Source organism: Stegostoma tigrinum, unplaced genomic scaffold (genome assembly GCF_030684315.1).
Source record: "Stegostoma tigrinum isolate sSteTig4 unplaced genomic scaffold, sSteTig4.hap1 scaffold_58, whole genome shotgun sequence".
NCBI lineage: Eukaryota > Metazoa > Chordata > Chondrichthyes > Orectolobiformes > Stegostomatidae > Stegostoma > Stegostoma tigrinum.
Window position 1 is genome coordinate 185232 of NW_026728516.1, and position 26921 is coordinate 212152.

The window sequence follows — 26921 nt, forward strand, 5'->3', positions numbered from 1 at the left end:
AGGAAGACTTTGGTATTCTTGCATTTATTGGTCAATGCATTATAGGTGTTGAAATGTCATATTGTGACTATACAGGATATTGGTTAGACCAATTTTGGAATGTTGCTGTCACTAAAGACACTTGAAGTGGTTCAGAAAACATTTAAAAGGATTTCACTGGAGTTGGAGGGTTTGGGCTATAGGGAGAGGCTGAATAAGCTGGGGCTATTTTCCCTGAAATATTGGAGGCTGCGGGGTGGCCTTGTAAATGTTTATAAAATCATGAGAGACGCGGCTAAGGTGAGTAGTCAACGTCATTTTCCCAGGCTAGTAGTCCAAAACTGGAGCACGTAGCTTTAAGTTGATAGCAGAAAGGTGTAAAAGGAACCTAAGGGACATTTTCTTTTCATGTCGAGGGTGGTACATGTATGGAATGAGCTACCACAGGAAGTGGTAGAGGCTGGTACAATTACAACATTTAAAAGGTATCTAGATGGGTGCGTGAACAGGAAGAGTTTGCAGGGGTATGGGCCAAATGGTATTAAAAGGGACCACATTAATTAGGATACCTGGTTAGCTTGGACGCATTGGACCAAAGATTCTGTTTCCATGCTGTACAACTCTGTGGCTCTAAGTTGGAGAGTGGCAGAATTGCTTCTGAGACTAAGATCCTGAATTTAAAAAGAGGAAGCCGTGATGGCATGGCACACAAGCTGGCCATAATAAATTGGGGAGCATAACTTAAGGGGATAGAATTGGATAGGCAAGTGAAAACACTTAAAGAAAATATTGGAGAACTGCAACAGTTGTTCATTCCTATCTGGCACAAAAATAAAATGAGAAATGGGGCCTATCCATGACTAGGAGGGAAATTAAGAATAGTGATCTAGAGTCTTAAGAAAATAAGAACATGACGTGCTGGTGTTGGACTAGGGTGGACAAGGTCAGAAATCACACAACACCAGCTTATTAGTCCAACAGGTTTATTTGAAAACACAAGCTTTCGGAGCCTCAGACCTTCTTCATGAACAGATTGCTCTTTCGCCCTTGAGACTGTTCTGCCATTCATGCTGATATTGCTGATCACCAACTCAGTACTTTCTCACTTTCAACACCCTTTGATCCCTTTATCCCTCTGAACAATAATCTAAACCTTCTTCACAACGTTCAATATTTTGCTAAACCACTTTCTTTGGTAGTTGAAGTCCACAGATTTACTCCTCTCTGAATGAAGAAACCCCCTTCCCGGAATCAGTCTGGTATATCTCCATAGCACTGTGACTACAAAGACAGACTATCATTCCTCAGATAAGGAGAACAATACTGAACAGAATACTCCTGGTGCAGTTGCCCTGGTGTCATGCAGTGTTGTTCAGTTCACTGGGTGTATGATACGTCGTGTCCGCCTCAGAACTATGACGCTTGGTATGAGTTTCAGCCAATGAGCGAGAGCTACATACATTCTTGCCCGTCATTCACTCCGATTGGTTAGACGATCGCCCCTGTTTTGTTGGTCACTCATATCTGCACCCCCACCCCCCCCCCCCCCCCCACCTTCACATTGACGGCAGCTCCAGGCCAATCACACAGACCCAGTGCGCAATGCAGGCATTGCAGCAGGCTGCAGGGGACTCAATTTGAGAAGCTCTCCAGGCTCAAGCAACAAAATCCCTGTCCTGCTCTCGAGGCAGGAGTTTGTGAGACGGGGTAGGAATGGAAACCGCGGGAGGTGATGGCCTGGGCAGTTTATAATCTCGTAGAGGAGGCCTGGGGCCCCAATGTATCAGGCCCAAGGATTACTAACAGCCACCTTGGTTAGGTCGGGGACGGGAATTCTCCCCAGATACTTGGCTGCCATTTTCGGAAAGGGAAGCCGTGTCTCACTTGGGCAGAAATCGATGAGGCTGTAACTAAGAAGGAAATCCTAGAGGTGTATGGGGAGGATTCACCAAACAGCCACTGGAGACTCAAACCCCGAATCAGACTCACTGATTTGATTTTCAGTCAGCCGACTGGAGTTGGGAACTTGATCCAGAGAGAAGAGGACGAAGAAAGGGAGAAAACTGGAAGGAGGAGGACAGAGATAGGGGGATAGATCTGGATTTCAGTTGAAAGAGGAAGGAGGGTAGAGCCAGGAGTTTACAGATTTGAGAAATAAGAGAGAAGAATAATGTTCCTTAGGATCTGGACATGTCTGTTCTGAATTTATTCCTGCAATGACAGTAAGTGACTTTTGTAAACTCCTTTTGCAGGATATTAGAAGAGAAGTATTTGCAGATATTAAACACAAATCAAATTTCCTGCTGTGAATGGTTGACTCATGCAATTTACGAGGAGCTGAGTCCCTTCAGCCTCTGAATGTGGAAGGAGAAATGTTTGACCTGTATGTAGGTGATACACACAATATTCAGCTGACAATATTGCAGTGAGTAGACTGCATAAAAGATTTACCCTGTTACACATCCCATGTGGGAGCATTCCAGCATATTTCTTGTGGAGAGAAATTGAACCAATCGATCAAGAAGGTTGGAAAAACATTTACACCATTCACAGTAGGGAGATACCCTGCTCGATCAGTGTGCTGTCGAGGCTTCAGTTGATCAACCATTCTGAAGTGATACAAAGGTGACAGTCCTGTGGAGAAACCGTGGAAATGTGAGAACTACAGTAAAAAGATTCAATTACCCATATTACCCATCCCAGCTGGAAATCCATCAATGAATTCGCATCAGGAAGAAGCCACTTACCTGTTCTGTGTGTGGGAAGGAATTTAATCAAATAACCAAACTCATGTCACACCAGAGAATTCACACTGGGGAGAGACTGTTCACCTGTTCAGAGCGTGGGAAGAGATTTACACAGACATCCTGGCTCATGTGACGTCAATGGATTCGCACCGAGGAAGGGAGAAGCCATTCAATTGTTCGGTGCATGGGAAGAGATTCCCTCATTCATCCGGCCTTCAATCACACCAGCAAATTCATACTGAGCAGAAACTATTTGGCTGCACCTCCTATGGAAAGAAGTTCAGACATGCATCTGCCCTCATTCGACACCAGCAAGTTCACGCTCTGTATGTGGGAAGGGCTGCAGTCAATCATCCAGTTTGCTGAGACACCAGCGAGTTTATCCCAGAGAAAAGCTGTTCAGCTGCACTTCCTGTGGGAGTAGTTTCAGGTGTTCATCCTCGCTCTGCTCATCAGCGAGTTCACACTAGAGAATGGCCATTCATTTGCTCCATTTGTGGGAAGCGATTCACTCAATCCTTCAACTGGAGATATATAAGTGAACCTCAATACCTTTATACTGCAGTAGTTCAAGGAGGAAACTCAGCAGCATCTTCTCCAGGGTGACTAATGATGGCCCAGCCAGAGATTTCCGTATTTTATGAAAGAATTGAATTCTGCTGTTATCGCTACCAAAATTAAGTCTGACAATATTAGATCTGTTTCAACTGATGTTAACACACCTATAATTGGCTGCAGTTTGGTACTCTGGACATATTGCTGATGGTTTGGACAAGTGTCCCTTTTTAAAAGCACCAACAGTCATTCTGAATTCAAGATTTGTGTTTGGAGAAAGAAACAGATGCCTTGTGGAAAGGAAAACATAAAAATCAATTTATAGAAAGGAAGCTGACAAAGGAGATGACCAAACAAGTTTTGTTCATCAAAGCTTCTTGGGCCAACTGCTGCTTTCACTGCCCTGTTTTGCACAGATTAACAGCATCACATCTGATAGGTCCAGGGTAAAGAATGAAGTGAAACTGGGCTGTGTCATAACCCCAACTTTGTTTCACATTTTCTTCCTCATTTTCTCAGCCTTGACATTCCCCTCTGAAATGAAGAAGTCTACCTGTATACCTGGTCAGGCAGTGAGCCCGCCTCTCAATCCAGACTGAAAACAAATACAAAAATAAAGCTTGTCTTTAAGACTCTCCCCGACACTGATGACAGTGCACTGGTCCACTCAACTTTCTTCTTTACCACCTTATCCAACTGTGTTCAGGGAGCTATCTGGAATTAGACCCCAAGATCCCCCTTTATACCAATGCTCCTAATGGTCCTGCCATTTACTGTATACTTTCCTCCTGCATTTAGCCTCCGAAACTGCATTTCCTCACTCTTCTCTGAATTAAAGTCCATCTGCCATTTCTCCATCCAACTTTCCGATTGATCTACATCCCGCTGTGTCCTTTGACAACCTACCTCACTATCGTCAGCTGCACCAATTTTCACAGCATTAGCAAACCTATTAAACAGACAACTTAGATTTTCATCCCAATCATTTATAAAAATGACAAACCTTGTGGAACATCACTGGTTGCAGATCTCTCGTCAAAAAACACCATCCCCACCCACCCTCTGTCCTCTAACCCAATCCAATTTAGCAACTCACCATGGATCGATCTCATGTGACATAATCTCCTGGACCCACCTACCATGAGGGAGCTTGTCAAATGCTTCAGTAGAGTACATGCAAACAACATCCACTGCGCTGCCTACATCAATCATCTTCATCACTTCTTCAAAAAAAACACAATCCAGTTTGAGAGACATGGCCTCCTCTGCAGGAAGCCACGGTGCATGTTATCCACATGAACTTCAGCAAGGCCTTTGACAAGGCCCATCATGGCAGGCTGATACAGAAGTCTAAGTGACCTAGGTTACACCATGAGGTGGGTACAGAACTGGCTTTGTCATAGAAGATGAAAAGTAGCTATAGATCTGTGACCAGTGCTTTTCTGTAGGAATCAGACACCTGTTGTTAACATATTTATTATTAAAAAAAAATTGAAGGAGAATGTAGGTGATCAAATTAGTAAATATATGAATGACAAAGATGTGTGGAGCTGAGAGTAGTGAGGAGGAATGCTAGAGGATACAGCAGGATATAGATTGACTGGAGACTTGTATGGGAAAATGGCAGGTGGTATTTAATCCAGACAAATGTGAGGTGATACATTTTGGAAGGTCTAATGAAGGAGGTAAGTGCACAGTAAATGGCAGAATTCTGAGAAGCACGATCATAGAGCAGTATCTAGGTCTACAGGTTCACAGTTCCCTGAAAATGGCAACCGTAGTGGAGATGATGGTCAGGGCAAAGTGCATAAAAATTGGTCATATTGCAGCTCACTAGAACTTCAGTGAGGCTACATCTGCAATGTCGTGTACAATTCTGCTGACCAAACCACCACAAGGATGATCAGCTTTGCAAAGGGTACAGAAACAGGTTACCAGGATGTCACCTTGTTTGGAGGATATTAGTTATGAGGAGATGTTGGATAAATTTGGTTTGTTTTCATTTAAACATCAGAGGCTAAGGAGCAATCAGGTAGAAATGTACTAAACTGTGACAGACATGGATAGGTGGAGTCTAGAGTAGAAATGACAGTGTGTAGGGGACATAAGTTTAAGGTATAAGGGAAAAATGCAAAGGAGGTGTGAAAAGTAAGTTTTTACACACAGGACAGTATGTGCCTCGAATGCATTGCCAGAGAAAGTGGGATAAGCAGGTACAATCACAATGCTTAAAAGACATCTTGATGGATTTGTGAATTGGCAGGGAATAGAGAGATACAAACTGTGCAGGGGAAATAAAGAGATTTCATGATTAGAAAATCGTGTGTTAATGGATGCTTGTGGGCTAAAGGGACTGTTCCTGTTCTATAGTGTTATTTGAGACCTCAGTTTTTCAAACACAGACTGGAATATTGGTAGAGTAAGAGGCAGCAAGGGTAAGTTTTCCTGGATTGTATGCACGACAAAGTTCCGAAAACAGTGCATTCAGTTCAAAAAGAAAGAGTGCTCGTTTGATCATACTTCTTGGGAATGATGGGGGCCAAGTAGATCAAGTGTCAGTGGCAGATCATTCAGGAGACCATGATCACGTGTAGGAAGGTGCAGAATAATGTCAGATAATAACCAGCATTAGTTCAGAATAAGAAAGCTCAGTTGATGGAGAATTGTCTTCAACAGAGCAAGGTCAAAGCTGGACAGCAATGACTGGAGTGACAGGTTGATGGGACAAAGTATAAATAATAATAAGGGCTACTTTCAAAGAGAAGCTGGCTCAAGTACACTCAAAAAGGAAAGGAAGGACAAACATTCAGGGCTGCTTGTATGACAAATAGAATTTAAGATAAGATATAAAAAAAACACATGATAGGTGTCAAGGAGAAAAGTCGAAATTGACAGTCACGAGGAACACAGAAGGCTCAGAAGTTGGGGCAAGCAGGTGAAAAAGCACACAAGGAAGGGAGACAGTTCGGAGAAAAGGTTGGCAGCCAGTTGAGAGGGGCTCATAACATACTGGCTATAACAATGTAGGAGACAAACCAGAGAAACATGCAGGTTCTGGGTTCAGACAGGGGAAAACTTTAGGAGCCCCTTGGCCTCATCAGAAGCAGCAGAGGCAGTGGATCGATTATCACCATGAGTTAGAAAATGAAGCTCTTTGAGCTCCTCACAGGTGTTGCAGGTGAGGATGGAGGATACATGGGGGAGGGTGAAAGAGATGTTCAATGAGAACAAACTTTTATTAGACACATCATTAAAAAAAACATACTGCAGGTCACACAGAAAACTGTTTGATTTGACTCTGATTCTAAATATAAAGACTGAGAACTGGAGTTATTTAAACCAGTGGAAACAGATTCCATTGAAACGGTTCAGTACTGACTGATTGAAAGCAAAATGCAAACATCCAACAGCTACTTACAAACTCACTTCTGTGTCAGCAAATGAGATAAATGAGTGAATCCCTTCCCACCCTCAGAGCAGATGAATGGCCTCTCTCCAGTGTGAACTCGCTGGCGTATATTGAGGTTAGTTGATCATCTGAACACATGTCTACAAAAAACACACGAATGGTCCCTCAACAGTGTGAACATATTGATGATTCATCAGTTGCCCAGAACATTTAAAGCACTTCCCACAGTTTGGACATTTAAAAGGTCTCTCGTCAGTGTGAGCAGCGTGTGTGCCAGGACTGTAGTTAACCAAGTGAATCCCTCCCCACAATCAAGGCTTGCATTGTGTCAGTCCTGGTAGTTAATTAAAACTGGTGTCCACACACACAATACGTGTATGGTTTCACACTGTGAATAATGCTTTCTCCTTCCATGTTCAAAATCTGATAATGTTCTGTTTACAATAAACTGAGGGGCCCATAAAACGCTGGGATTGTGCCTGGTGTCAGTTTCCCTTTGAATACTCCGTGAAATCAATTTAAAACAGAACAATGCAAATAAGAGAGAGTCCACACAAACACCAGGCTGCCTATGATATCAGCTGGTAATGAATCTGGTAGTTTGATTAGATTAGATTAGACTAGACTCCCTACAGTGTGGAAACAGGCCCTTTGGCCCAACAAGTCCACACTGCCCCTTGAAGCATCCCACCCAGACCCATCCCTCTATATCCCACACAGCCTTGAACACCACGGGCAATTTAGCATGGCTAATCCACTAATCCACCTAGGCTGCACATCTTTGTGGGAGGAAACCGGAGCACCTGGAGGAAACCCACACAGACACGGGGAGAACGTGAAAACTCTGCACATACAGTTGCCCGAGGCTAGAATTGAACCCGGGTCCCTGGTGCTGTGAGGCTGCAAAGCTAATCACTGAGCCACCGTGCCACCCCATTGGATTAATGATGTACTATAAAAAAGAAGTGACCACAAAAGCCAGTGATTCATTAATGTCGATCAGGGAACGGAACCTACCACCTGGTCTGGACTTACACAAGACTCTGACCTCTTTGTGAGTGGACAGACAAAGAAAGAATGTGGCGAAAGAAGTGAAACACAGGTATTGAATAAATCCACATCTCAATCAGAACTTTAACATCATGTCACAAACCCTTAAAATTCACTACTGTGAACGTCCAGTGTGGAAGATCTATATGGAACACCATCACGGTGAGGACCCCCTCCAAGTCACACATCATCCTGACTTGTCTGAATCCGGTGCAGGATGAACTGAAATTTCCTCCAATTACCCAGCGAGACAGCTTCTACACTGACTGCAACCTTCTGTCCAGTAACTGTGTGAAGCTGAACCAGACTGTTCACAACTCTGAAAAAATACTTCACACTAAGATGAGCTTTCAACCACATCATCACCAAACCAACTGTTTCCATCTCAGTAACATCACCTGACCCCATCCACGTCTCAGCTCATCTGCTGCTGAAACCCTATCCATTCTTAATTACCTCTAGATTTATCTGCCCTAACACTGACCGGTCCCCCATACTCAACTGTCCCGTAATGTTGGAGTGATTCAAGTCTCTGCTCTCTCAGTTCTAGTGTTATTGGCCCGAAGTGCATCACAAATAAGTCAGCAGATTTGTTAAAAGACTATCCAACTTAGCATCATGATAGTACCAGGCAGCGTGAGAAGTTTTTCCTTGAAGTGAGAATGGGACCTACTTTCCACAGGACTGTACAGTAGTTACTCTCACCGAATGCTGTTCTGGATAAATACTGAGGATGAGGTAATGTAGGTTTTCCCCTCCCTCTCTCCCACTGTTCTTCCTCACCCCTGTTGTACCTATTTTGTTTCTATGCCTCCTGTATACTCAAACATGTCTGTGTAGCTCCTAGAAAAAAAAACTTTAAGAGAACTTCAAGTATATATTTTTTTCTTCATGCAGCAAATTATATGTGTATTGTCTCCTCTTTTCTTACACACAGTAAAAATCCTGTGGAGAAGAAAATGCCACTTGCTCAACGGACAGTTGCAGCAGTGAGATTCAAACCCACATCAATGAAAAGACTGCAGTCTTCATTCAGCTCCTTAGAATGTTCAGCCACAGTAACTGACAAGTCGTGGTCATCCTTATTGTCTTTGACGATAATGTCGCTGCACCAAATTTTAGTCATGGAGCAGGAGGCCTCAAGACAGCATTACCATTTCTTAAATCTCTAATGGGTTCCCAAGCTCAACACCAATTTTGCCTCAAATCCCTGCAAAGTCTCCAATTTCTCTCAGGTCACTTCTCAAGCTTTTCCCTTCTCAAACAGCCAAAAGTTCTTTTCTTAACAGAAAGTGTTATAGAAACATAGTAGGTCTGAGACAAGTGAAATCACGTTAGTTTCAAGAACTTAGAACTATTTCTCTCTCCACAGGAATGGCTTCACTAACATCCTACATAGTTGTTACAATTTTTAACAATTATGTAGCAATTAAAGTTAAAATTCTATTTTCTTTCTTTATCATTTGCAGCACCAGCATAGGACTTTAGACCCATTTCTGTCCTTTTCCGTACCAATCCTGAATCAGAAACAGCTATCAATAACTATCTGAGAGCCCCGCTGAATTTATCCAGCACTTTTTTTTGGACAGAGATTTAATTTAGAAACACAAATTGTCCAATGTGTCAAATGCCTGAAATACTTGCTCACAAGGTCTTGGTGTCTGTCTGTTTAAACATTGCGCTGTGAAGACTTCAATCATCCATTTTAAGCAACAAGCACACAGTAACTGAACAGTCTTCACTTAAAAATACATTTCCTTCCTCATCTTTTAAGCTTGTTTATTTCTTTGTACCACTTAGTAGGAAGTCATACAACTGCACCAGAAACCTCTGGTCCTTCGAATCTTTTTAACCGATGGCTAAAAATGCAGTCCATAACATGAGAATTGGCAAAAGTTGTTGACACATAGAACAAAGAACATGTTGTGTGAGACTCAGCAAATAAATGAACATTTCTTAGACTGTAGCTGAAAAGAATTGGTTTATTGAGACAGATTTATTCACCATTTGACCGAGTGACTGGAGTCATACAGGCTGCTTAAAGATGAGGGAAACAACATCACTAAATTAATTTTGAATGTTAAATCCTGGAGCAAGTACCGAAAATGGGTTGCAATGTGAATGAGAAGAATACATTGGAACCTTGGGATTTTCTAAAGCAAATACCTTTTACTTCCTTGGACTGCAGTGGCGTCAGTGAAAAAACCCATTTGTCGCCTTATAAAGCAAGATTTGAACACTGACTGTGGGAGGCCAAGTTAGCTCAGTTGTTAGAACATACGCTGTTTAAGTGCAGGGTTGTGAATATGAGCCCAACTTTGAGCACCACCTGTTTAATTACTTGGTATTTCCCCTCTGCAAATTCCCTTCCTCCAGCTATTCTTGACAGGCTAACCCTTTCATCCCATGAATCAGCTTAGCGAATCTCTTTGTACTGCATTCAACACCAGTATATCCTTTCTTAAATACAAGCACCAAAACTGTAAATAATATGCCTACATTAATGTTGAGGAAGTTGAAAGCTCCTGCTACCTCAATCCTGCTATTTTTACACTTTCTCAAAATTTGCCTCCTTATTTATTTGTGGAGTTTTCAAAGACGCCGCCCCTCCTTATTGCTGTAATAGATTTCCTAAACAAAATAACAATATCTCCTCCTCCTTTACCAACTCCACTGCCTTGCATGAAGGCCCTATATCCTGGAATACTGAGCTGCTAACCGTGTCCAAGTGACAGCAATGTCTTTATGACCCCATTAATGTGTATCCTCAAATCATCCGCCTTATTCACCTGACTCCAAGCATTAAATACCATTCACCCTTAAACTCCCTTATACCTTAACCTGGCCTGTAACAATGCCTTCCAGACTCTCGTTTCTTCTCTTTTTGGCCCTTGTTATTATTTTGAACATTCTCTCTGGATTTCAGCCCACTGCTAAGTTATTTACAAGGCCCTCAACAGTACTGTAAACCCACCCCCACCTCCCACAAGGATGCAGGTCCCATTCCAGTTGAGGTGTAACTGCTGTGTGTAATTCTAGTCTTCCTGCTAAAGGAAGGGTGTTGTAAAACTTGAAAAGATTCAGAAAAGAAGTGTAATGGTTATTATTGTAATAGTGTACCATTAGTACACTAAGTTTCAAGCATTATGGGATGACCCTGTTCCCAATTGCTCATATGAACTGTACTGACTGTCATTGAGTGAAAAGTAAAAACCTAGGTTACTCACACTTGGAGGTGAGGATGGAGGAGTTAGGGCAGATGGACAGCCTTTCAAAATAAACTAGTCTGCTTTTGAGATGAAGACTCAATGCACAGTAGTTTTAATAAAAGGTTAACTTATATCGTTTTTTTTCTCCCAACTAGGTAACCAAACACGTGGTGTTTTCAAACATCATGAGAAACATGCCCAGATAACATGACGTGGATACAGATAATAGGAGCAACAAAAAAAATTCCGACAGATTCTTGGGAACTCATTGGTGGTTATCCACAGTGGCTCAGCGGTTAGCACTGCTGGCTCACAATGCCAGGGACCCAGACTTGATTCCACCCTTGGGCAACTGAGTGTGTGGCTGTTGGCATGTTCTCCCTGTGGCTGCGTGGGTTTCCTTTGGGTGTTCTGGTTTCCTCCCATGTGTTGGTTAGGTGGATTCGCCAAGCTAAATTGCCCAGAGTGTTCAGGGATGTGTAGATTAGGTGGGTTACCAGGACATGTGTCTGAGTGGCATGCTCTGAGGTTTTCTGTGAATGCTTGGGCCAAACAGCCTGTTTCCATACTGTCGGAATACTCTGAATTCTATGAAAACCAGTCCTAATGAACTAGGAAATCCTTTTTCACAGTGTGCAGGTGGATTGTCTTTACCCACTGTGAATGTGTTGATATACAGCAATAAAACGTCATCATTTTCAAAACCTACCCTACCGTTACGTATTTGTTATTGAGATTAATGCAAAAGGACGAATAAATTAAACACCATTTATTTCAATGCCAGAGGCCTAACAGCTAAGGCAGATGAACTCAGGGCAAGGTTGGAAACATGGAACTGGGTTATCATTGCAATTACAGAGACAAGGCTCAAGGATGGACAGGGCTGCCAGATTAATGTTCCAAGATATAGATCCGATAGAAAGTCAAAGCGGGAGGGGAAGCAAAGCAAGACAGGAGTGAAAAGCGGCATTTTTGAGCAAGGATAACATTATGGTTTTACTTAGGCAGGATATATCTGAGAACACATCCAGGGAAGTTATTTGGGTGGAACTTAGAAATAAGAAAAGGGACGATCACTTTATTGGGATTATACTATATGCCTCCCAATAGTCAGCAGGAATCTGACAAACAATTTTGAAAGAAGATCTCAGTTATCTGTAAGAATAACAGGGTGGTTATGGAATGGATTTTAGTTTTCCAAACAGATTGGGAATTCCATAGTGTAAAAGGCTTGAATGGAGAGGAATTTGCTGAGAGTGTACAGGAAAATGTTCTGATTCAGTATGCGCTGTATCGACTCGAGAAAGAGCAAAACTTGACCTGCTCTTGGCAAATAAAGCAGGACAGGTGACTAGGGTATCAGTGGGGGAGGACTTTGGGGCCAGTGACCATAATACTATTAGTTTTAAAATAGTGATGGAACAGAGTAGACCGGGTCTGAAAGTTAAAGTTCTATATTGGAGGAAGGCCAATTTTAATGGTATTACGCAAGAGCTTTCAAAAGTTGATTGGGGCAGATATTTGCAGGTAAAACGGAAAGGTTCAGAAGTGGGAAGCCTTCAAAAAAAAAGATAATGAGTGTTCAGGGACAGTATGTTCCTGTTCGGGTGACGGACAATGCTGGTCGGTGTAGGGAATTCTGGATGACTAGAGAAATCAAGGTTTTGGTCAAGAAAAAGGAAGGAAGGGCATGCCAGGTATAGACAGCAGAGATTGAGTGAATCCTTATAAGAGTATAATGACAATGGTATACTTAAGAGGGAAATTAGGAGGGCAAAAAGGGGACATGAGGTAGCTTCGGCAAATAGTATTAAGGAAAATCCAGAGGGATTCTACAAATAGATTAAGAACAAAAGGATAACTAGGGAGAGAATAGGGCCCCTTAAAAAGCAGCAATGCCGCCTTTGTGTGGAATTGCAAGAAATGGGGAATATAATAAAACAAGTATTATGCATCAGTATTTACTACAGAAAAGGATATGGAAGATATAGACAGTGGGGAAATAAAGAGCAACATCTTGAAAATTAGCCATATTTCAGAGGTAGTGATGCTGAATGGCTTAAAACGCATAAAAGTGGATAAATTCCTGGGACCTGATCAGGTGTATCCGAGAACTCGGAGGGAAACTAGGCAAGAGATTGTTGGGCCCCTTGCTGAGATATTTGTATCATCGATAGCCACAGATGAGGGATCAGAAGTTGGCTAATGTGATGCCACTATTTAAGAAAGGTGCTAAGGAAAAGCCAGGAAACTATAGGCCAGTGAGCCTGATATTAGTGGTGGGCAAGTCGTTGGAGGGAATCCTGAGGGATAGTACTTGAAATATTTGGAAAGGGAAGGACTGATTCGGGACAGGCAACATGGCTGTGTGTGTAGGAAATCATGTCTCACTAACTTGATTTTTTTTGAAGAAGGAACAAAGAGGATTGATTAGGGCAAAGCAGTGGATGTGTTCTATATGGATGTCAGTAAGGCAGTTGACAAGGTTCCTCATGGTAGACTGATTAGCAAGGTCAGATCACATGGAATACAGAGAGAACCAGTCATTTGGATACAGATCTGACTTGAAGGTAGGAGACAGAGTGCTGGTGGAGGGTTGCTTTGTAGACTGGAGGTGTGTGACCAGTGGTGTGCCACAAGGATCAGAGCTGGGTCCACTCATTTCTGTCATTTATAAAGATGATTTGGATGTGAATGCAGGAGTTATAGTTACTAAGTACCAATCCTTGCAGCATACTGCAGGCCAAAGGCCTTTCCAAATGGCCAGCTCTCCCTGGATTCCATGTGATCTCACCTTGTTAATCAGTCTACCATGCAGAATTTTACTTACTGAAATCCATATCGAAAACATCCACCAGTCTGCCATCAATTTTCTTTGTAACTTCTTCAAAAAAAACTCAATCAAGACATAATTTCCTATGGACAAAGACATGTTGACTATCCCCATTCAGTCCACGCTTTCCAAATACATGTAAATCCTATCCCTCAGACTTCCCTCCAACAACTTACCCATAACTGACATCAGGCTCACCAAAAGTTTATTGTTCCCTGGCTTTATGTTACCACCTTTCTTAAACAATGGCACTGGAATAGCCAACCTCCAGCCTAACAGCTCACCTATGACTGTCAATGGTGCAAATATCTGAGCAAGGGGCCCAATCGCAAGCCTAACTTCCCGCAAAGTTGGAGAATACACCTGAAGAAGTCCTGGGGATTTATCCACCTTTATGCTCTGTAAGGCATCCAGCACCACCTCCTCTATAATATGGAACTTTTCAAGATACACATTCATTTCTAAGTTCTCTAGCTTTCATATTCTTTTCCACAGTAAATACCGATGTAAAATACTTGTTTTGCATGTCATCCATCTTGTGCATTCCCATACATAGGTGGTCTTACTGTGCTTTTAAGGGGCATAATAGTGTCAAAATTGGCCTTAGTCCCATTGAAAACTTTAACTTTTAGACCAAGTCTATCCTTCTCCATAACTATTTTAAAACTAATACAACAATGATCATAGGCCCCAAAATATTTCTCCCACTGACCTCTCAGTCACCTGCCCTACCTTATTTCCCAAGAGAAGATCAAGTTTTGAGCAGGGACTAATGACACCAGTACAAACAGCCCAAAGATCCAAGTTCAATCCTTGATTTAAAAGCAAAATCCTTCAAATGTGGTTGTGGTGAACTTGCTGGTGTGTTAACAGTTTGCATGATTGAGTGAATCCCTTTCCACACATAGAACAAGTGAATGGTCTGGCCCCAGAGTGAACTCGCTGGTGTCTCAGCAGGTTGGTTGAGTGAGCAAATCCCTTCCCACATTCGGAACATGTGAACGGTTTCTCTCCAGTGTGAATTCACTGATGTGTCAGCAGGTGAACTGTCTGAGTGAATGCTTTTCCACACTCCGAACAGCTGAATGGTCTCTCTCCAGTATGAAGTCGCTGATGTGTCAGCAGGTTGGATGAGTGAGTAAATCCCTTCCCACACTCAGAACAGGTGAAAGGTTTCTCTCCAGTGTGAACTCGCTGATGTACCAATAGTTTGGAATTGCGAGTGAATCCTTTCCCACATTCAGAACAGATTAATGGTCTTTTCCCAGTGTGAACTTGCTGGTGTTCCAGCAGAGAGGATGACTGAGTGAATCCTTTCCCACACACAGAACAGGTGAATGATTTCTCTCTGGTGTGATGGGTAAATAAATCCTTTCCCACAATCCCCACATTTCCACAGTCTCTCCCCAGTGTGACTGCGCTGGTGTTTGGACATTTCAGATGAATCTTCACAGACTCTTCGACACACAGACAATACGCATTTCTCCCTGGTGAACAGTGCTTCTTCCTTCAATGTTCAAAATCCTGAGATAATTAGGTTATGACAAACAGATTGAGTGTCAGATCTGGATGTGGTTTTGTTTGATCTCTCTGAATGCAATCAAAATTTCAAACAGAAAAGTAGAGAGAGAGAAACCAGAAGAATACACACAAAGATTGTGAAACTCTGAAATTAATCTGGTCAATTGTGGATCCAACACCGAGGGGCACTGCTGGATTATCAGTAAAACTGAACTGGTTCATTTCATGTCCTTCAGGGAAGGGAAACAGTCAGCGTTTGCCCGAAACTACAAAAAAAAGATAGAGTTTGGACAGACATGAAGGGCAGGCATTTTATACATCAGAAAATGAATCCAATTCCTGTTTTCTCCCCATACCCTCTGATGCTTCTGAAGGGCTGAGAATACACAGCAAAATACCTGAAATCTGAAATAAAAACAGAAAAAGATGGAGATCCACAGCAGATCTGGCAGCATCTGAAATGGTGATAGATGCAGGAACCATTGCAATCTTGAAGAAGTGTTGAGATGATCATCCATTGCACCATAATATAGGTTACACACCGAGTGCCAGAAAACGGGCCTAGCTTAAATAGGTGCTTGATGACCAGCACTGATACAATGGGGACAGTGTGTTCAACAATGTTACCCCGGTGTCTGACCCCATTTAGTTCCGTGTTTCTCTCCTATTCTCTTTTAGGAAACAGGCAGCAGCAAGTAGTGAAGAATGCAAATGATATTTTGCCCTTCATTGTGAGAGGATTCGAGTACAGGAAGAGGGATATCTTTCTATAAGGGCCTTGGTGAGACCACACCTGGAGTCGTGTGCACCTTTGTTCTCCTTTCCAAAGGAAGGATGCCCTGGCTACTGAATGATCGTAAAGAAGGTTCACCAGACCAATTCCTGGGATCTCAGGTCTGATGCATGATGAGAGAGTTTTGATCTTGATTAATCCTTCTTTCTTTTAATCTTTCAGCCACCGACAACATCATGAACTAATTTCACGTCCCATTTGCTGATCTGAGTCTCTTACTACTGAAGCTATACTTTGGTTCCCATTCCCCTGTCATCCGAGTTTAAATCCTCACCAGTGGAACTAGCAAAAACATCAACAAGAATATCTGTCCCAGCTCTGCCCAGGACAATTGTTCAAGCTTGTGCATGTCCCACCTTCCCCAGAAACAAACAGTCTCAAAGCCTCAGGAATCTAAACGCTTTAAGTTATATCTCCAGCCATGCACTCATCTCATCTGTCCTCTTATGCTTTTACTAGCACGTGCATTGTAGCAGCTCACACTGTTACTGGATTAGATCACGAAAGGTCCTGTGGGGGTCATAAAAGAGTCCTGTTGAGAAGGAACATTAGGGAATTTACTTGGGTTTCTGTAAACAGGCAGTTCAAAACACATAAGCATTTTAATAAGAGGCAGTTTTTAAAGGCCTGGTCCAGCCACAATCACAAGTTTGTTACTTAATTAAAAAGTAGAAGCAAAAGTCTGATCCTACAGCATTCTGAACTGTTTAGGTAATTGTAACCAGAAATGCAAACAACCAATTAACATGAAATGGTTAGCTGAATTCCTTGAGCGAATGTTTGTCAGCAATAAAAGCAGCTCACTGCATCATTATGGAAGGCAAAGCAATAAATGGTGTAAACACAACCTCTAAAAGACCAACAACATAGGAAGGGGCAAAGAAAGGTTATAAAGAGAGAAGTCAGGGCTGCAGAGAGATAAAACAATTGAAATGTAGATATGGATAATTTGAATAAATTCTTACATGCAAAGATCAACGGAAGAGTGACAAAGATAGATTGCAAAATCCGAAGTGAAGACATGATTAGTGCCTTCGTTATTTGTGAAATCTAAACAAGTTTTGTTTAATGGCTTGGTAAAGCTGTAAAGTGACTGAATTTCATCCTCAGTGGAATTTGAATAGATGCTTTTTATTAAAACAAGAAAGTAATAATGGAAAGCACTTAGAGTAGAAAATGAAACTTCAATTTAAAAATCATTTGCAGCATGCAAATCGTTGGGGTTGTAAACTGCAACAGCAAGTCAGAAACACTGTTTGTTTGGTCTCTTAAGCTGAAGTGAGAGAGGGATTTTTCCACAATTTTCAACTGTATTACAAAATTGTAGTTACTTTATATCAGAGTTGAGTTTAAAAGACTTTATCACAATTCCTAACAATCCACACTACAGTTAGAGAATTTGGAAAAGTTCTCAGTGATAAGCTACTATTTTGGTTTTTGGCAAAAAACATGGTGCAGCTGGCAAATGTCTGAGGAGGAATATAACTGTCAAAAGCATTGTAAGGTCCCAAAGACAGATGAAGTCATTTTCTAGCTAACCTCAGGAGATTATGGGAGGGTTTAAGGCTGAACATAGTATTGTCCATGATTGTTTGCTTACTGGATTGGATATATTGATTTGGGGTGTGTGGCTAACAATGACAACAATATTGCATGTAAACAACATCTAGCAAAAGGAATAAAAATATTACAATCAGCCAGGGAAAGTTTGAGTGTCATTGCCCACTCTTCCAATCTGAGCTGTATTTAAGAGGGGAATTAGGCCTCACGTGAAAGCCAGGTTTGGAGTGGACTCTGGCCTCTCCCACACATGCGGTAACAGAGCTCTGAATAAAGGTCGCTTGTACAACTGAACACAACACAAAACTCCTCCCTACCACAATGTGGCACTGGGTGTAAGCTTGACAATACTACATTTGAGATCTTGTATTTTAATGTATCTCTTATCTTCCTATCTTCAGCTTTCAGGTCCTCCTATGTCACTGGTACAATCGGATGTTCACCCTCCCACTCCAGAATGTCCTGAAGCTGCTCCATCTCATCGCTGATCCTGGCACCAGGGAGGCAACATACCATCCTGGATTCATGTCTCTCTGTGCCCCTTACTATTGAATCCCCTGTCTCTACAGTCATATTCATCATTTTCCTCCTCTTCTCTGCAGCAGAGTCACTCCAAGTGCCATGAACTTGACTGATGCTGCTTCCCGATTGGCCACCCCACCACCACCAGCCCTCCCCCGACCAAACAGTACCAAAAACAGTATATTTGTTTGAGGACGATGACCACGAGGGACTCGAGCACTTCATTTCTGAGCCTTTTACTTGTCTGATGGCCACCCATTCCCTTGCTGTCTGTGTAATCTTCACCTGCTTGTGACCCATCTGTTGAGAATGCTACCACAACCTTCTCAGTATCATGAATGCTCCATACTGACTGCACCCACAGCTCCAGCTCTGAAAAACAGCTAACCAGTAGCTGCAGACGGATACACTTCCTGCACAAATAGCCAACAGAGACACTGGTAATATCCCGGAGTTTAACGCGGAAAAGTGTGAGGTGATTCACTTTGGAAGGAGTGACAGGAATACAGAGTACTGGGCTAATGGTAAAATTCTTGGTAGTGTGGATGAGCAAAGAGATCTCAGGATCCGTGTGCATAGATCCCTGAAAGTTTCCACCCAGGTTGGTAGGGTTGTTAAGAAGGTGGATGGTGTGTGAGGTTTTATTGGTAGAGGGATTGAGTTTCAGAGCCATGAAGTCATGTTGCAGCTGTACACAACGCTGGTGCGACCACACTTGGAGCTCTGGTCGCCACATTACAGGAAGGACGTGGAAGCATTGGAAAGGGTGCACAGGAGATTTACCTGGATGTTCCCTGGTATTGAGGGAAGGTCTTTTGAGGAAAAGTTGAGGGACTTGAGGCTGTTTTCGTTAGAAGAAGGTTAAGAGGTGACCTAATAGAGACATACAAGCTGATATGAGGAGTAGATAGGGCGGACACTGAGATCCTTCTTCCTCGGATGGAGGTGGCTAGCACGAGGGGCCATAGCTTTAAATTGAGGGGTGATAGTTGTAGGACAGATGTTAGAGGTAGGTTCTTTACTCAGAGTAGTAAGGGCGTGAAATGCCCTGCCTGCAACAGTAGTAGACTCGCCAAGTTTAAGGGCATTTAAGTGGTCATTGGATAAACATATGGATGATAATGGAATAGTGTGGGTTAAATGGGCTTCAGTTTGATTTCCCAGGTCGACACAACATCAAGGGTCTATGTTCTGTTGTGCTAGACAAGGACACCACAGACCTGAGGGCTTCTGTTGTGACTTCTCTCCAGATTAAGCCAGTTTCTGCCTTAAAGAGAATTTAATGAAGCGAGGTCCTTCCCCTTCATTTCAAACATTACTATTATAAAATCAAAAGTCGCTAACTTTATATAAGCTAATATATACTTTAAAAACTGTAAGAAAATTCTTTACAGTATCAATTATCAATTGACTGTTTCCGTTAGGACGGTGAGACTTTCTGAACTGCCCAAACTGAGACTGAGCATCACACTCAATCTTTCAGTTTCACTTTCTTTCTGTTTCACCCAACTCCAAAGCACTCTCATTTAGCCAAGCAACACTCACAGTGCAGCCTTTTCATTTTCATTGTCTGCTCACACCCACTCTGATCTCAGCCTCCCATACTGTTTCAATTCAGCTCAATGGGAGCTCAGGGAACAGCATCTTCACGTTAAATGCAGTAATTTATAACCCTCAGGACTCAACACAGACTTCAGCAGTTTCAGGATCAATGGAGTTGTCAGGATCTGGAAGATTCCACTTGAAGGGGTGCTGGAATTTGTGCCCATAAGGAATTTTAAAAGGAAGTTTGCAGATATTCAAGAATGAAGAATATATAGATTAAAATCATGAAGTGGGCGATTGGGACTAAATATGACAGTTCTTTCAAGGAGACGAGGTGTTGTTTGGACAAAACTGCCCCTCTCAGGCCAATATCTCCTTTCTCAGCTGCAGGGTATAGAACTCAACACTTATCCCTGGGGTGATCAAACCAAAAATTTGAATATTCTGCTTTCAAGTTACAACCTTACCAGGAATATTCTCCCATGGATAGAATGGTTAAACCTCTTCCCTTTCGCATTTAAGTGTCAATGATACTCAGATCCTGATCACTCTGCTAAATGGAGAACTTGCATTGGGATCCTGGTCTGCAAATTATTCTCAATTAATACCCTGTAAAACAAATCCATAAGAGACAAATAACTGTCAGCCCTGGATAGAAATCCAGAAAACACCACAAGATTGTTTGGAAAAGGCAAACATTTCTCTTGGTTTCCGTTAGTCATGTATAAATCCTCCTGTTCAAATCACCCTGCTCCCCGCCACAGAAAGATGCAGAGGGAAAATACACCCATTATTAGAGACGGAGGAAGTCAGATATTAATAAATTTGACCAGGGAGCACAAGGGGACTCAGAGCACGTTCAGTGATTTGATCCCAATCATATGAACAATGGACAAACGGATATGCTTTAATAGATCATAATATTTAAAGCAGGACTTCCGAAAGTGAGAGTGCAACAGGTAACATGAAGTTCTGAGCAAGGGTTAGCGGATCCGAAACGTTATTTTTTAAATTCACGGATGCTGCCAAGCCTACTGAGCTTTTCCACCAACTCTGTTTTTGAACATGCAGTTCTGAACGCGTTTTCAGCATTTCTCCTCCACTAAGTATCTAACGTGTAACTGCAGCAATTTATACTGCCTGAAGCCAGTACTTCGCCAGCGTCAAAAGTCCTTCCCAGGAAATACACGCCACGTCTCAGTCTGGGGAAGAAGTCCAGAGAAAAAAAAAACACATTTCGCTTCTTTCCCCGCCCCCCCAAAAAGAAAGGCTGCGCTTGCGTTCCGCTGCAGGTTGCCACCTATAAATATGGCGATCCGGCATGAGTCCCAAAGATCATTGCCCCTAATAAAGATGGTGGCAATCACCTCTGCCTATCGCAGCCTCAGGTCCGCAGCAATTCTTCCATTTGTTGCAAAACACGGGGCCGGCATGTTAAAATGTATGTTTTCTGACATGCATCGACCGCAATTAAAACCTCTCAGTCAATACCGAAACTATTTCCCTCCCGGTTTGTGCTCCTTTCCTTTTTATCCCGTGTACTGTACCTTCCGAAAGCAGCTAACCTTCAGTCGCAGAGATTTTGCGCCCCCGAACAAGGGCGATCACGTGATTTTCACGCAGACAAACATCTCACTCGCTCTGATTGGTTGGAGGGTAGGCCGCTTCCATTGGGTCCTCCAAGCCCCGCCCCGTGCTCCGATTGAACCAAAGCTGACATCGCTCACAGGGAGACAGCAATAGCTGCAGGTGCTGGAGTCAAGGATGACACAGTGTGAAGCTGGAGGGACACAGCGAGCCAGGCACCATCAGAGGAGCAGGAGAGTTAATGGTTCAGGACCCTTCTTCAGAAATGGGGGAGGGGACGGGAACTGAAACATAAACAGAGTGGGGGCTGGGGAAGGTAGGTGGGAAGGTGATAGGTGAGTGCAGGTAGTCAGTGGTGAAGATTTTTCCTGCTGTTCATTAGCTCTGTGAGTGATGGTAAGGGTTCATCCCGAGATGAGGGAAAAAATGGGCCACTCCTGATTCTCCTAATGTAAGGCAAAACAACAGCTTGTATTTTATGGAAACTTTTACTCTGTCATTCTCCTCGATGTTTTGGCTGTTTCGGAGACATGGATAGAGCAGGGTCAGGAATGGATGTTGTAAGCTCCAGGGTTTAGATCTTTCATTAAGGACAGGGAAGGTGGTAAAAGAGGGGGAGGTGTGGCTTTGTTAGCCAAGGACAGTACAACGGTGGCTGAAAGAACTCTTGATGAGGACTCGTCTACTGAGGTGTTATGGGCTGAGGTCAGAAACAGGAGAGGAGAGGTCACACTGCTGGGAGTTTTTTATAGGCCCCTGGAAAGTTCCAGGGATGTGGAGGAGAGGATTGGCAAAACTATTCTGAGCAGGAGTGAAAATAACAGGGAGATTAGCTATGGCAGACATTAACTTCCCTAACATTGACTGGAAATGCGATAACTCTAGTATGTTGGATGCATCAGTTTTTGTCCAATGTGTGCAGGAGGGTTTCCTGACTCAGTATGTTGAAGGGCCGACAAGAGGGGAGGCCACACTGGATCTGGTACTTGGTAATGAACCAGGCCAGGTGTTTGATTTAGTGGTAGGTGAGCACTTTGGACAGAGTGACCATAATTCGGTTATGTTTACTTTAGCAATGGAAAGGGTTAGGAATATGCTCCAGGGCAAGAGTTATAGATGGGGGAAGGGCAATTATAATGCGATTAGGCAAGACTTAGGAGGCAGAGAATGGGTTAGCAAAATGCAAGGGATGGAGACAATCGAAATGTGGAGCAGGTTTAAGGAACAGATATTGCTGTCCTTGATAGGTATGTACCTGTCAGGCAGGGAGGAAGCGATTGAGGTAAGGGAGCTGTGGTTTATGAAAAAAATTGTATCTCTTGTTAGGCAGAAGAGGGAGGCTTATGTGACGATGAGACAAGATGGTTCAGATGAGGCGATGGAGAGTTACAGATTAGCTAGGAAGGATTTAAAGAGAGAGAGAGAGTTAAGAAGAGCAAGGAAGGGACAAGAGCAGACATTGGCAGGTAGAATAAAGGAGAACCCTAAAGCGTTCTATAGGTGTGTGACGAATAAGATGATGTCTCGGGTAGATATAGGGCCAGTCAAAGACAGAAGTGGGAAGTTGTGGAGATTGGAGAGGTACTAAATGATTATTTCTCATCTGTTTTCACTGAGGAACAGGAGAATATTGTAGAGGAGATGACTGAGTTATGGGCTACTAGAATTGAAAGGATTAAGGTTAGTAAGGAGGAGGTGTGATCAATTCTAGAAGGTATGAATTAGATAAATCCCCTGGGCCAGATGGGATTTTTCCGAGGATTGTCTGGGAAGCTAGGGAGGTGGTAGCGGAGCATTTGGCCTTGATCTTTGAGTCCTCATTGTCTACAGGTTCAGTACCAGAGGTCTGGAGGATTGCAAATGTTGTGCCCTTGTTCAAGAAGGGCAGTGGGGCTGACCCAGGTAATTATAGGCCTGTGAGCCTTACATCAGTTGCAGGAAACATTTTGGGAAGGATTATAAGAGATAGGATTTATCGTCATCTGGCAAGCAACAATTTGATTGGAGATAGTCAGCATGGATTCGTCAAGGGCAGGTTGTGTCTCACAAACCTCATTGAGTTTTTTGAGAAGGTGACCAAGCATGTGGATGAGGGAAGGGCAGTTGACATGGTGTACATGGACTTCAGTAAAGCCTTTGATAAGGTTCCACATGGTAGGCTATTGAAGAGAATACAGAGACACAGGATTGAGGGAGAAATAGCAGTTTGGATTAGAAACTGGCTTTCTGTAAGAAGACAACGAGTGGTGGTTGATGGAAAATATTCAGCCTGGAGTCCAGTTACTAGTGGTGTGCCTCAAGGATTTGTTTTGGGACCACTGCTGTTTGTCATTTTTATAAATGACTTGGACGCAGGCATAGGTGGATGGGTTAGTAAATTTGCAGATGACACTAAAGTCGGTGGAGTGGTGGACAGTGTGGAAGAATGTTGCAGGTTGCAGGGAGACTTGGATAAACTGCAGAATTGGGCTGGAAGTTGGAAAATGGAGTTTAATATGGATTAAATGTGAGGTGATTCACTTTGGGAAGAATAATAGGAAGGCAGAAATGGAAAGATTGTTGGTAGTGTGGATGTGCAGAGGGATCTTGGTGCCCATGTACATCGATCCCTGAAAGTTGCCACCCAGGTTGATACTGCTGTTAAGAAGGCTTACGGTGTGTTAGGTTTTATTGGGAGAGGGACTGGGTTCTGGAGCCATGATGTCATGCTGCAACTGTAGAAAATGCTAGTGTGGCCTCATTTGGAATATTGCGTGCAGTTCTGGTTGCCCCATTACAGGAAGGATGTGGAATCATTGGAAAAGGTGCAGAGGAGATTTACCAGGATGTTGCCTGGTCTGGAGAATAGGCCCTATGAAGAAAAGCTGAGGGACTTGGGTCTGTTCTCAATGGAGAGAAGGAAGCTAAGAGGGGATTTAATAGAGACATACAAGATGTTCAGAGGATTAAATAGGGTGGACAGTGAGAGCCTTTTTCCGAGGATGATGACGTCAGCTTGTACAAGGGGACATAGCTACAAATTGACGGGTGGTAGATTTAAGACAGATGTCAGAGGCAGGTTCTTTACTCAGAGAGTGGTAAGGGTATGGAACGCCCTGCCTGCCAGTGTCGTTAACTCAGCCACATTAGGGGCATTTAAACAGTCCTTGGATAAGCATATGGATAATGATGGGATAGTGTAGGGCGAGGGGCTTAGATAGGTTCAGAGGTCGGCGCAACGTCAAGGGCCGAAAGGTCTGTTCTGTGCTGTATTGTTCTACGTTCTATGTTCTAGGTGCTTCACAGATGAGCAAAACATCGATTAAAGATATCGATTTTTATGATGTATCATAAAGAATGAGAGAGAGAGGTTTAGGGAGGAAATTCCATAGTTTGGGTTGTCAGCAGCTCCATTCCTGGAGGGTTGTAAGTTGGGTGGGTCAGAAAAACGTCTGGGAAGGAGAATTGCAGGAGTGAAAAAAACACATATGGCCTTAAGGATGGCAAAGATTTCAGAGACTGTCATTAGAGAGTACGGTTGTCTCATGGAGCTTAAGGCATGGCACTGCACTCAATCCATTGCAAGTCATGACCGCAGAGGTACAGAAGATTTCTGCTGCCTTAATCAGGCTGACCAATATTTGTATCAATGGGCTTGTAAAATGTCAGTAATCTCCTCTACCTCAGAGTCAAGGTGTTGATGGGATGCTGCTACAGAAGAGGAGACAGGAAGCAAGGAATGTCACACAAAGATCTCTCCTCTTCTCACTATTTTCACTGCAAAACCAAGGGAGCACCTAACATATCACCTCTATCTCCCGTCACAACACTTTGCCCCACAATAACTGTGTCTGCCCCTGCACAAGTAGAAGTGGGAGTCTTTTCCAGGACCATGTGGTACCCTGAAACTCTGAGCGAAGACCAAAAGCATCTGAGCGGTGAGAGCAAAGATTTGAGAAGACTGTCTGCACCTTTGCTGAAACTTATAGGGTCACTAGGTCAAAGCAATAGGCAGCATGCGGAATACAAACTGGAATTGATTAAGTGTGCGTCTGTACAAATTTGGACAGGCCGGGGGTGTGGGACACTTGACAAAATTTTCAGTTTCCTTTTTGAATAGTCCCCTGAAATGCCTTTTTGGAACCACTTCTAACCCTTATCCATGCTCCGATCTGGAGGGCCAGGTCACTCTTGCTCTGGTTTCATCCTGCAATTTTATGAAGTCAGCAACAAGATGAGTTTCAGCATTGAATTTGAAGATTATTAAAAGCTAACATTGATTGCCATTAGAATGTTTTGATTTTGATTTATGTTGTCTTGTGTACCGAAGTACAGTGAAGTGTTTTTGAGAGCGGCACAGGCAGATCATAGCAAACAATGATTTACAGATCAAAGTGTGCTTAGACAGAGCAAGGCATGCAAGGTTATGCCTGCACAGGAGGTGTGCAAAGCAAGATCAACACTATTTGGAGTGACAGAGTCCATTCATCAGTCTAATAATGGCAGAGAAGAAGCTGTTCTTCAACCCCTTGATAGAACATAGAACATTACAGCACAGTACAGGCCCTTCGGCCCTCGATGTTGTGCCGACCTGTCATACTGATCTCAAGCCCATCTAACCTACACTATTTCATTTATGTCCATATGCTTATCCAATGACGACTTAAATGTACCTAAAGTTGGCGAATCTACTACCGTTGCAGGCAAAGCGTTCCATTCCCTTACTACTCTCTGAGTAAAGAAACTACCTCTGACAGCTGTCCTTATCTTTCACCCCTCAATTTAAAGCTATGCCCCCTCATGCTCGCCGTCACCATCCTCGGAAAAAGGCTCTCCCTATCCACCCGATCTAACCCTCTGATTATTTTATATGTTTCAAGTAAGTCACCTCTCAACCTTCTTCTCTCTAATGAAAACAGCCTCAAGTCCCTCAGCCTTTCCTCATGAGACCTTCCCTCTATACCAGGCAACATCCTAGTAAATCTCCTCCGCACCCTTTCCAAAGCTTCCACATCCTTCTTGTAATGCGGTGACCAGAACAGTACACAATACTCCAAGTGCGGCCGCACCAGAGTTTTGTACAGCTTCACCATAACCGCTTGGTTCCGGAACTCGATCCCTCTATTAATAAAAGCTAAAAACACTGTATGCCTTCTTAACAGCCCTGTCAACCTGGGTGGCAACTTTCAAGGATCTGTGTACATGGACACCGAGATCTCTCTGTCCATCTACACTACCAAGAGTCTTACCATTAGCCCAGTACTTTGCCTTCCGGTTACTCCAAAGTGCATCACCTCACACTTGTCTGCATTAAACTCCATTTGCCACCTCTCAGCCCAGCTCTGCAGCTTATCTGTGTCTCTCTGCAACCTACAGCATCCTTCGTCACTATCCACAACTCGACCAACCTTCGTGTCGTCTGCAAATTTACTAACCCATCCATCTACGCCCTCATCCAAGTCATTTACAAAAATGACAAACAACAGTGGACCCAACACCGACCCTTGCGGTACACCATGGGTGTGTTCTATCTTCTGCCTCATGGAAGAAGTTGGATGAGAGCATTACCGAGATGGGACGAGTCATTGATGATGTTGGCAGCCTTTCTGTGGCAACGAGACGTGTAAATGAA

At 43.1% G+C, this 26921-nt stretch overlaps 1 long non-coding RNA gene across 1 annotated transcript; it reads right to left on the reverse strand.

Annotated features, from left to right (window-relative positions):
- Positions 1-1564: 1564 nt before the first annotated feature.
- On the reverse strand, positions 1565-21342 carry LOC132208942 (uncharacterized). The gene is made up of 3 exons (XR_009445040.1): positions 21271-21342; positions 20191-20332; positions 1565-15569 (listed from the first exon to the last, which is right to left on the reverse strand). It is a non-coding gene; the product is annotated as an uncharacterized LOC132208942 (long non-coding RNA).
- Between the last annotated feature and the right edge of the window lie 5579 nt (positions 21343-26921).